At 40.1% G+C, this 10,683-nt stretch overlaps 1 pseudogene across 1 annotated transcript; it reads right to left on the bottom strand.

The window, feature by feature from the left end:
• Positions 1–2,256: 2,256 nt before the first annotated feature.
• LOC147869497 (uncharacterized) lies at positions 2,257–5,759 on the bottom strand (annotated as a pseudogene). The gene is made up of 3 exons (XR_015530792.1): positions 3,980–5,759; positions 2,783–3,034; positions 2,257–2,558 (listed from the first exon to the last, which is right to left on the bottom strand). The product of XR_015530792.1 is annotated as an uncharacterized LOC147869497 (transcript).
• Between the last annotated feature and the right edge of the window lie 4,924 nt (positions 5,760–10,683).

Here is a 10,683-nt window from a genome sequence, read left to right as displayed (position 1 = left end):
GAGCTGCTTCGGTCAGGATTGCGCTCGTGACTTCAGAGTATTTAACAGCCGTGGTTGACGCGTTGCACACGGTTGTGACGAAAGTTTCCCATGATGAGGGAAGGCTGCTCATGAGTATCATTGCTCTGAGTTCATCCTCGATTGCCGTCCCCTGTGACGAGATTTGGGAGCTTATGCTTTCATACTCATTGAGGTGTGCTTGGACCGAATCGGATTCTTTCATCCGCAAGTTGTAGAGGCGCCGGATCAGAAACATCTTCGTTGCGGCGACCTTCTTTTCATAAGTGTCCGACAGTGTTTTCCACAGTTCGAATGTTGTCATACACGATTGCACCGTAAAGTATACCGATTCCGATAGGTGCATCCGAATCGTGGCGCGGACGATTCTGTCCAGCTTTTGCCACTCAATTGGTTTGTATCCTTCTGGAGGTTCTTCATTTTCGATGGGATCGATTTGCCCCTTGACTATGAGATAGTCCTGCATTTGCTCCTTCCAGAAGTTAAAGTTCGATCCATCGAACTTTCGTAGACTCATTTCTGACGAGCCGGATGTTGATGCCATCAAGTTCGGTTTTGGTTGACGAAGCTCGGTTCGGAGTTGACTACGAACCTTGTTGGAGTGCAGCCGGTTGGCTCACCCGATATCGTTCTAGTCGGATTTGAACCCGAGTCGGTTCGGCTTCGGATATATGTATTGTTGAACTTGCTCGAATTGACTCCGGTAACTTGAGGGACAGAACCGACTGGTCTTCCCGAATGTCGCCGAGTCGGAGTGAGCCCGGTTCGCTTCGGATATATCTATGCCGAATACCGATTATTGAAACCGATTATCTGGACCGATTCGGCTTCGGGTGACTGCAGCGACGAGAGAGACGAATCCGACTGATCCTCCCGAATGTCGATCAGCCAGATGAAGCACAAATTTGGGTTGTTGTCAAAGTTGCACAAGGGGATTTCACCTCGAGCGGTTACGATCACAAGGGACAGAGTACAACCTGCTGGCTTACTCCAAGCAAGGGGATCTAACGCGATGAGGTGCAAACCTCGTTTTTGTTCTTCTTCTCTCTTTCTTCGAATGACGCGAATACTGTGCAGGCCGTGATGAAGTGAAGAACCGAATGTTGTGCAGGCGGTGATGACGGCCGAACCTCTGCTCTGATACCAGATGTTGGAAGCGAGGAGGGTCGTCTGTGCGGAAGATCAAGGAGCATTCGATTCTTCTCTGAATACCTGCGTATGAGAGATTGTAGGTCGTTGCACAGAGAGAGAGAGAGAGAGAGACACAAAAGAGTCTTTATTTCATAAAGCAAATAATACAACAACCAACCTTACAAAAAGGTTACAAGGTCACTATATATAGTGACCGACTTAGGGCAACTACCCTTTATGCTAATTACATAAATGGCCAAAACGGGATAATGTGAATACGTCCATTATACACATGTATTCGACATAAGTCATTTACAATTTCTCACCTCTCTATTATATACTTCATACACATCTCTTATTTCACTAGATGCCACTGTGAAATGTAAGGGTTGAATCCATGACCACTTGTTCTCCATTGGGCACATTCTTTTTACCATTCCACTTATATGGTGGTTACAAAAAGTATAGTAGTAGAGAAAAGGGGGTGCAAATAATGCAACTTCACAATTCTATTACCATATTCTTCTTGCTCGATACTTTAATTCTAGTACATTGTGGAAGGAGTTTTTTTTTGGAAAAAATAAATATATAAATCTAGTACATTGACAATAGCACATAAAGGTCGTCAACTTATGTATAAACTTTAAAGTTAATACTTCCTAACAAACTTTATGTTTTTGAATTAACCAAACAAAATCAAATCACACTTGATATTGTAGTACAATGAAAGGGAGCACTAAATATAGCTTCACTATTCAATTCCCCATCCATCTCATACAATATTTGATTATATGGTATCACATAGAGGTACATGGTCAACTTATATTCTAAACTAACAATTCCTAACTAAATCTAGACTTTCTAACAAACTATTTAGGATTAGTTAGATCTCGCAAGTTATTGTATTATTGTATATACATTGTCATACACCTTCGTTTGCATGGATAACAATTGCTTAATTGTGTCCTATGTTTTGTTGTGTTTGATAAGTTTGATGGATAATATATCTCTAAAACTTATCAACCTCTTAGAGATATATTATCCATTAAACTTATGGAGTTCTAGAAAGTTCTCTCTTAAAAATAGTCCTCATCATTTGGATAGATATTTAACGAGAAAAAAATGCATTTGTATTTCCCTCATATATAATAGATATTAAGTCTTTGAAAAACCAATGTTCGTTCAAGTAACATGAAAATCATTTATAGGACGGAAGTGATATGGCCCAATCTAATTCATCTGGAAGACCACGATGTCTACCCAATAGCATTGTGCAAATAAGGAAGAGTTTCCCTAGAGGACTCCATTTTCCGGAGAAACTATAGGGAACATCCACACATGTATTTTTAGAAGATGATACTTGCAAGGCACAACTATATCCCATTGAGAGTCCAACATTTCCATAAGCACTGTTCAATGCAACATAATGAATTATTATTGTCTATTTATCTATTAATTGTTATAACAAAAACATTGTTACAATTTTGTTAAGATCATAATGTATGAAGCTCTACAATGAAATATGTGAAACTCTCAAAGTAGTTGGAATGATGGTCACTTTTTCCCACCAATGTAGTTAATTAACTATTTTTTATGCATTTAGAATGATGTGATTATTTTAAAGATGACATACCTGACAATCTCGAAGGCAATATTAAAGATGGAGAAGTTAAGAGGGTCTTCTCGGATGGAGTTGCGCTCGGTTAAGCAAATACAAAAAGTGGCAATGACAAGGTGGATAGAGTCACGAATAAGGAGCATATAAAATGCACCAATCATCCTTTCCTTTGAGCTAGTTATCATTTTGTGCAAGTTGCTCGTCGATCCACCCACTTCTTCTCTACTCCTTTCACGCGACAAATACACCGGATACACAACTATATACCTATGATTCCAAATATAAACATTTAAGTTCATTAGCCTAACAACAACAAAATATCCGTTGCATGAAGACGAATGTTAGATTTACCCTAAGAACTCCAACCCTTCCAACAATAAGAGTCATGAATATGCAAAGCATTGATATCATCATAAATCAATAAAAACCAAGTTGTTAGTTACTTACGTGATTGAACATATCCAACAGAAGACAAAAAAATAACTTGTTAGTTGTACAGATCCAACTAAAGAGGATATACATAATGTAACTATCCAACATCGTGATATAATGTTGTTAGTAGTCTCGAAGAACATACTTTTTAGGAGGCCACACATGAAAGATATGTGGGAGTCCAAGTGAATCTTCCATTCAAGACAAATGGGCAATAACTCGGTTATATAAAGAGAGACATGTTAAAAGTTTATTAATCCATTCATAATCGATCTTATTGCATCTTTATGAAACAACAACATTATCATGAGTTTAGGTTAAATATTTGTTGCCAAATATCCAAACTAAACAACATGTCATCTTCTCAAAGAAGAGACACCACACACACACACACACAGTGTGTGTGTGTGGGCCATGACAAACATGGGTAGGCCATGGGTGGGTGTGTACCGTGTTTATATATATATATATAATGCATAGAGACAAGGACTTTCGATGCAAGAACCATCCACCCATGACATGACTGTGTGTGGGCCATGACAAACAAGGGTAGGCCATGGGTGGGTAGGTGTGTACCGTGTATATATATATGTATATATAATGCATAGGACAAGGACTTTGGATGCAAGAACCACTCATGGGACATGTCACATGACATGACATGAATGAAGTGGAACTCACACACGGAACCCGTTTGTAGATAGATAGATAGATGGATGCTCCGTGTGATAGGAGAGAAACAAAGAAGAAGGGGCGGGGGGAGGTACTCAAAAAACTCACATCATGACGATCATGAGAACGAGGGTGGGAGGGGAGAAGGAGGCGATGTTGACGGCGTTGAGGCCGGCATTGCGAGTGGCGGTGGAGGCGAAGAGGGCGTTGACGAGCTTGGAGACGGGGGAGGGGAGGCCGGAGAAGGCGGGGCCGTTCCAGTCGAGCGCGCCGATGTCCGCCATGGCCAGCGCGTTGAGGACGCAGACGGTGAAGAGCACCCACAGGGTCTCGGCGCGCGGGAAGAGGTGGGTGAAGCAGCGGCGGGGGGAGTTGAGCAGGTAGGCCAGGGCGGACGACGGGCGAGGAGGAGGGGTAGTGGTGGTGGTGGTGGTGGTGAGGAGCCTTGTGTTGTCCGGGCCCCGCCGCCCCACCCACTTGTGAAGAGCCCAAATGAGCGCCCTCAGGGTGGGCGCGTACAGCGTGTTGCCCAGCAGGACCAGGGCGATGAGGGTCAGGAGCAGCGCCCATTCCTGCTGCATGGACACCAGGTTGTCGTCCAGCACCCCGAACCCGGCGTTGGCGAACGCCGACACCACCGTGAAGAAGGCGAAGAACGCAGGGCTCGCCCCCGCCCCCCCCCCTCTCCCGCAGCGTCCTCCTCGCCCTCTCGCTGCTCGCCACCACCCCCCAACACACCGCCAATCCCAGCCCTTGCACCGCTATGAAGTACCCCACCACCACCCGGCTCAGTACCACCAGCGCTTCGTGCTCCACCAGCCCTTCATCCCCCACATCGGCACTCTCCTCAAACTCTACCCCCCTCTTTGACTGCTTCCCCTGCTCCCATGCCCCCGCCGCCGCCTTCTGCTTCTGCTGCCACTGCCTGGATTCCATCTTCTGTTCCGACCACTTCAAACTGGGCATGGCGGGCATGGACGCGGCTCTTTTGGCCGCCTTCTTGGTGCGCGGAGGCGGAGGCGTAGGCGGAGGAGGTTGAGAATCGGCCAACGCCCGCCACTCCATCGAATCCGATGTTGCGTACGCAGTCACATTGAGAGGAATAGGCGAGGAATGGGCATGGCCATCATCCCCAGCTAACGTGAGATGGGAGGGCGCCGCCATTCCCAGCTTGTGCCGCGGAGCAGATGTGGATGCGGAATTGGTACGGCCAAGGGAGGATGTAGCAGATCGGCGGTGTTCGGAGATGGATCGCGCGGACACGATGCTGCGGATGAAGAGCGGGATAGCCGACGTGAACACCTGGCCGCCCAGGTTCATGAGGAGGATGAGGAAAAGCTTGGCAGATATGGAGAAGCGGTGCATCTCGACCGTGCCCATTCCGGTGAGGCAGAGAGCCGAGACTGTGAAGAAGAGGGCGTCGATGAATCCGAGGCGGTGGCCGTCGGTCAGGAACAACAGCCGCAGTGTGGACGCGCCGACCATTGAGAGCACGAGGAAGTAAGTGACGTGGAGGCATCGGAATGAGCCCGTCGTATGAAGTATGTTCTTCCAATTGGTGCCCGACATGTGGCGGCACGTCAGCAGCAGCGAGGATACCCGGAGCCATAGCCATTTCAGCATTCTATACATGTTTGTGCTCTCTTTGGTTCTACTACATACAGGAAGACAAGCTGCTGCTCATGGCTACTACTTTCTATGAGAAAGTGGACTCTCATTACTTGGTAGCCAGATATTCTTATTAAAAAAGACCTAGTAACAATATATTTGACATAGTAAACTCACAAATATTGACCAATCTATCTTCAAAGTTTGTCAGAATTATATGTCTCTCTTTGTGCTTGAAAGTCATAATGAGCGTTGGGAACTATGAATAATAGACTGAGTGTATACTCTAAACAAGGATCTATCTTTGTGCTTGAAAGTCATAATGAGAACTATGAATAATAATAGACTGCGTGTATACTCTAAACAAGGATTCTACAACTTGGAATAGACTGTATATTGGGTCTTACCAAAGGGCAAGATTTTATATAACATAACCTATTAGCCATTATTTCTTTCAAGAATATTATAAATCTTTCCTATCAAAGAGTCAGAGTACCTTGGGCTTGATGTTGCCATGTGGGAAGTATGGCATTGCTCTAGTAGATTCTCATATTATGTTTTTTGGGTGCTAGATGTTAGAACCTTATTGAAGCTTTGGAAGTGGATGAATTATTGCAATTGCTTTGGGTTACACATTAGTATGAAACAGTCACTTCACATTGCGTATATTCAGAAATAGATGTAGGAGCCTACATGGTCAAGAAGGGCAGCACATCATTGGGAGATTTGGCCAACACCTAGGCTTTTTATATTGAGGTCTCGTTCTCACATGTTGTGCATTGTCATATTTAAAAGACCAAAAGACTTGAGGAGAGGAGAGAGATCACAATCGTGACTTTATCATGTAAAGCATAAAGTGGTTCAATCCATTATACTCCATATGGTTCTTATTATCTCCCATTATTGATGTGCTAAAAGCAAGGCAATTCAAAAGGTAACAACTTCGATATGGCTCTTCTTCGGAAGCATTTCCTAGTTGGTTTTGGAACATTTTTGTACTCCAAAATGAATTCAAAGAAAGAGTAACATCATTAAAATTATATGATCATATGACCTCTCAAAAGTTTTCATCGCTTAGGTTTACATTTGAGGGTAGTCAACATCTGACAAAAATGGAAGGCTTATTTTATTGAGAAGGTAGTAGGGATCAATTTTGGATTTATTAAGTCAAAGCAAATTGGTGGATGTGGTCAATTCTGAAATGCATGTGAAGTGTACAAGGTCTTCGATTGTGAATCACTTGTCGGAAACTAAGTAAAGTGTTGGAATTTATACAACGGAACTCTCCAGTAGAAAGAGCATCTACTAACTCATTGCAATCAGAGGTTTAGTAGCATCACGGTTGTTGGGGTGGGAAGTTAAACATTCTTTGCCGCTTCAAGTTAATAAAGTTATCAATATAAATAATATTGGGGTATCAATATAAATAATGTTATCATAATATTATTGGTAGTTTGATAGACCAAAAGGTCAAAAAAGTATGGGGCTTACATAAGGTTATATCATTTGAGATCATTTGACTTTTGAGATCATTGTCCATCACTCATAATAAAATTGAACATAAAGATTATGGTGATGTTACGTATCAAAATGTTATAGTAGATGTAGAGATCCAACAAGAACAAACCTCATCGTTGAGATAGCATTCCCTAATATTCAATGCTTCTCCACAAAATAGATTCAATTCATGTTTTGTAAGTCATTATATACACATGGCAGGGTTAACCCATGGGCCAAAGTGATAGAAATGCTCCCTATGTACATGTTTTTTATAAACATTAATGTGGAACATTCTTCTTGTAAGTCATTATATAACATGGTAGCGGTCATAGTACGTAAAATTCGTGTTCAGCTAGCATAACATTCGTTTTCCTACGTTGGAAAACGAATGCGAATTTTATTCAAACATTCGTGGGTTTTTTTTCCCATTTTCTTAATGTTTTTTTGTTTTGTTTTTCTTCCATATTTTAGGCTTATTTACCTCTTAATAAATAGTTAATCCGAAAGTATGGTATTTATCATTCTTTGAGGGTGTTTTTCTTTCATGAATGATTGAAACATTCGCAAATGCGAATGCACGTATGGTGTGTATGGTTCATACTATGGTAGGGGTAACCCATGGGCCAAAGCGATAGAAATGCTCCCAATGTACATGTTTTATGTAAACATTAAGATGGAACATATGCCGAAAAATAGCTTAGACTTGAAAAGTTGCGAACTTGATGCAATTGGAAATTTCTCTAATATTCAGTCTCCCTTCCCTATTTTCAATACCCAATACCCGTGGATTTAAAAAACATATTTTTCAAATCGGAAAGTAGCTTCATTTTGGAAAGAAAGAAAGAAAGAAAAACATATTTTCTATGTAATGTGCATAAACTCTTGTCTATATAAAGAACACCTAAAAAAATGGTATGGTTCAAACTTCCCTAGAGGAAACCCAATGGTTCTTCCTTAAAAAAGGCAAGGGAGAAAATATATCTAGAATCATAGAAAATAATTCTTAAGCAACAATTTATTCTATATTGTTGATATTTATGATTTAGACCAGTTCGTGGCTTACAATTGCATATAAACTTTTGTCCTACTGACGATTATGGGCACCACATTATGCTTGACACTAATTAAAAAGCCCTCATAACCTAAAATTTCCGGATGCAAAGAATACCGAGAAACTCCAAGTATCCATGCCACAATCATGAACCTATTTCTTCCAACTTTCACAAATTCCATTTTGAACATTTTGTTTGCGCATCGAACTTATAACTTCTTGAAAGGGTTAACTGACAACACCCAAGTTTGCAGGACCCCAAAAGAACAAGAGAACAATACACTCATTTAAATTTGGGGTGTGTTCATTACAATCATAGAACGTACTAAACCTGTTCGTGCAAGCATAGATACGTTTAGAAATGAACATGTTTGAAAAGGGGAAAATGCGTGCTCCGTTTTTCTCTTATTTTCTTCTTCTTTTGTTACTGGGAATTAGCTCACCTTATTACTAAGCTGTTATGATACTATTGTTTATGTCTTGGGTTTGATTCCCAATTTTCTCATCTCTCTCTTGTTAGTGTCATGTCGTAGCAAAATTTTGTGTTAGTGTCATATTGCTTTTTATAAAAAAATTCTGTCTTTCTTATTTGAAAGTGGTAAGTTGTTATCCTATTGTCGTCTACATCTTGGGTTACATTCCCAATTCCCTCATCTCTTTCTCGTTAGTGTCATGTTTCGTTATTTACTTATTTTTGTTTCTTTGTTATTCGAAATTAGCTAACCTTAGTGGTTAGCATTTATACTACTACTGCCTATGTCTCTCTCTCTCGTTAGTGCCATGTCATAGGCTATATCAAACTTTTATGTTAGAGTCATATCCCTTTTTCTTTCTTTTCTTTGTTTCTCTATTACTAGAAATTAGTTCACCTTAGTGGGAAGTTGCTATGCTACTATTCCTTATTTCTTGGGTTCGATCCCTAATTTTCTTAGTGTCATGTCATAGCAAAATTTTATGTTAGTGTCATGTTTTCTTCATATTCTGTGGTTAGCATGGAACTTTGTCAATTGGTTTTATGAGTTTTTGAACATTTGATTATAATTTATATTGACATATTTTCATTCAATCTCTATAGTTCATACATATTTTTTTGTAAAGTTTTAAAGTGAAGAAATTGATACCCTTCACTAGTTGCGAGATCAGAACATTCATAATTGCAAGATGAGCTCATCATTAATACAATTATGTCTTTGAACTATTTGATTTTTATGTTCATGCTTTCTAATGTTTAGTAATTAAGTAATTCCTAGGTTTTGAGCTTTCAATTGTGTTGACATTTGATTCAATCAATATATAAAATAGACCATAGTCAATTTTTGAAATTCCAATCTTTTTTTTTTCCAACTTATAAATACAATCCAACTTTGAGATGATTTACCATGCACATATGGTACGTATGGTTCATTCTATTATTACGATCTTGATCGTGATGATGATTGGGCTCAAAACGTCAATGGCGACCTTCCAATAAATGATTGTGGAGATATTCAAACCCTTTATCCTGACTTTAAGGTGAGCAATATTGGACAACTTTGCGGCTGATCAAGCAAATGAATGACCACTTTCAATGATAGTAGACATTATCCTAGAGCCAATACTATGCAAGCAACAAACTCTTGAAGAAGGAAAAGAACTACTTCACCACAATGAGAGAAGCACTTGGCCAATAAATGTATATTGACTTTAAGACTACTAGAAATTCAGACTTGAGTTAAACACTAGGAAAACTACCCAACATGTAAACCAATTTGGATCCTTGAAGTCCGTAGGAAGGTGTGATTTCATTCATTCCTTTATTTGTCTATTTTGACTACTCTCTTGGTTAATTTGCATACAACTCTATTAATCATTGGTAATATGTTGTGTTGTTATGTACTCCCTAATCCACATTTCTTTGTAATGCTCTAATCTAAGAGACATGCAAAAGAATTTCAAAGCAAGGGTTGAGAGCAAAGGCATTTGAGGTAGGCCACAATTCAAAGTGTCCAATCTTCAAAGATTTACAATATCAAAAGGCTATCCCAAACCATTAGTGAATAACCCTGCTCATCAAATACAATATTTGGGAACATAAACCAATGAACTAAATTCAAACTATTTGGATTTGAACAACAGGGCTGTTAGTAAGTGTTTCTAGTTGCCTCATTCATCTGTTCATGTGAACAAGTACAAATAGACCTCATGCCTCATGATGAATGGATTGGGTGGTTCATGAGTTTATGACATGGACTTTGGTGATATAATGTACAAAAGCCAAGCTTATGTGAGTGAAATAAGGTGTTGCATCACTCCAAGCCTTTGTTCTAACTACATATCCTCACATAGGAGCACATGAGCTTACATAAATGTTGTAATATATTTAGGTTGATTTAACTGTTCTACGATATATTTACGTGTCCATTCTATCCGCATCTCCTCACTAGGGACCATACAAGCCGACATATGTTTTGTAGCACATGCATGTTGCAACACTTGTGTGCTCTCATACAAATCTTTTTTGCATTGTTTGCTCTAGCTTTGCAAGTCCTATCAACACACACACCCTTGAGCACTTACAGAAAACCTGATGATTGTCCAAATCCAAATAGTAGAACTACAAGAAATCAAAACACAATTAATGTTTTATTTAGTAATGTCACCAACTACTCCAAAT

This window comes from Azolla caroliniana, unplaced genomic scaffold (genome assembly GCF_043228905.1).
Source record: "Azolla caroliniana isolate FFs.n. ecotype wild unplaced genomic scaffold, voAzoCaro1.0.p SCAF_1, whole genome shotgun sequence".
Taxonomy (NCBI): domain Eukaryota; kingdom Viridiplantae; phylum Streptophyta; class Polypodiopsida; order Salviniales; family Salviniaceae; genus Azolla; species Azolla caroliniana.
This window is presented reverse-complemented; position numbering and strand designations above follow the sequence as displayed.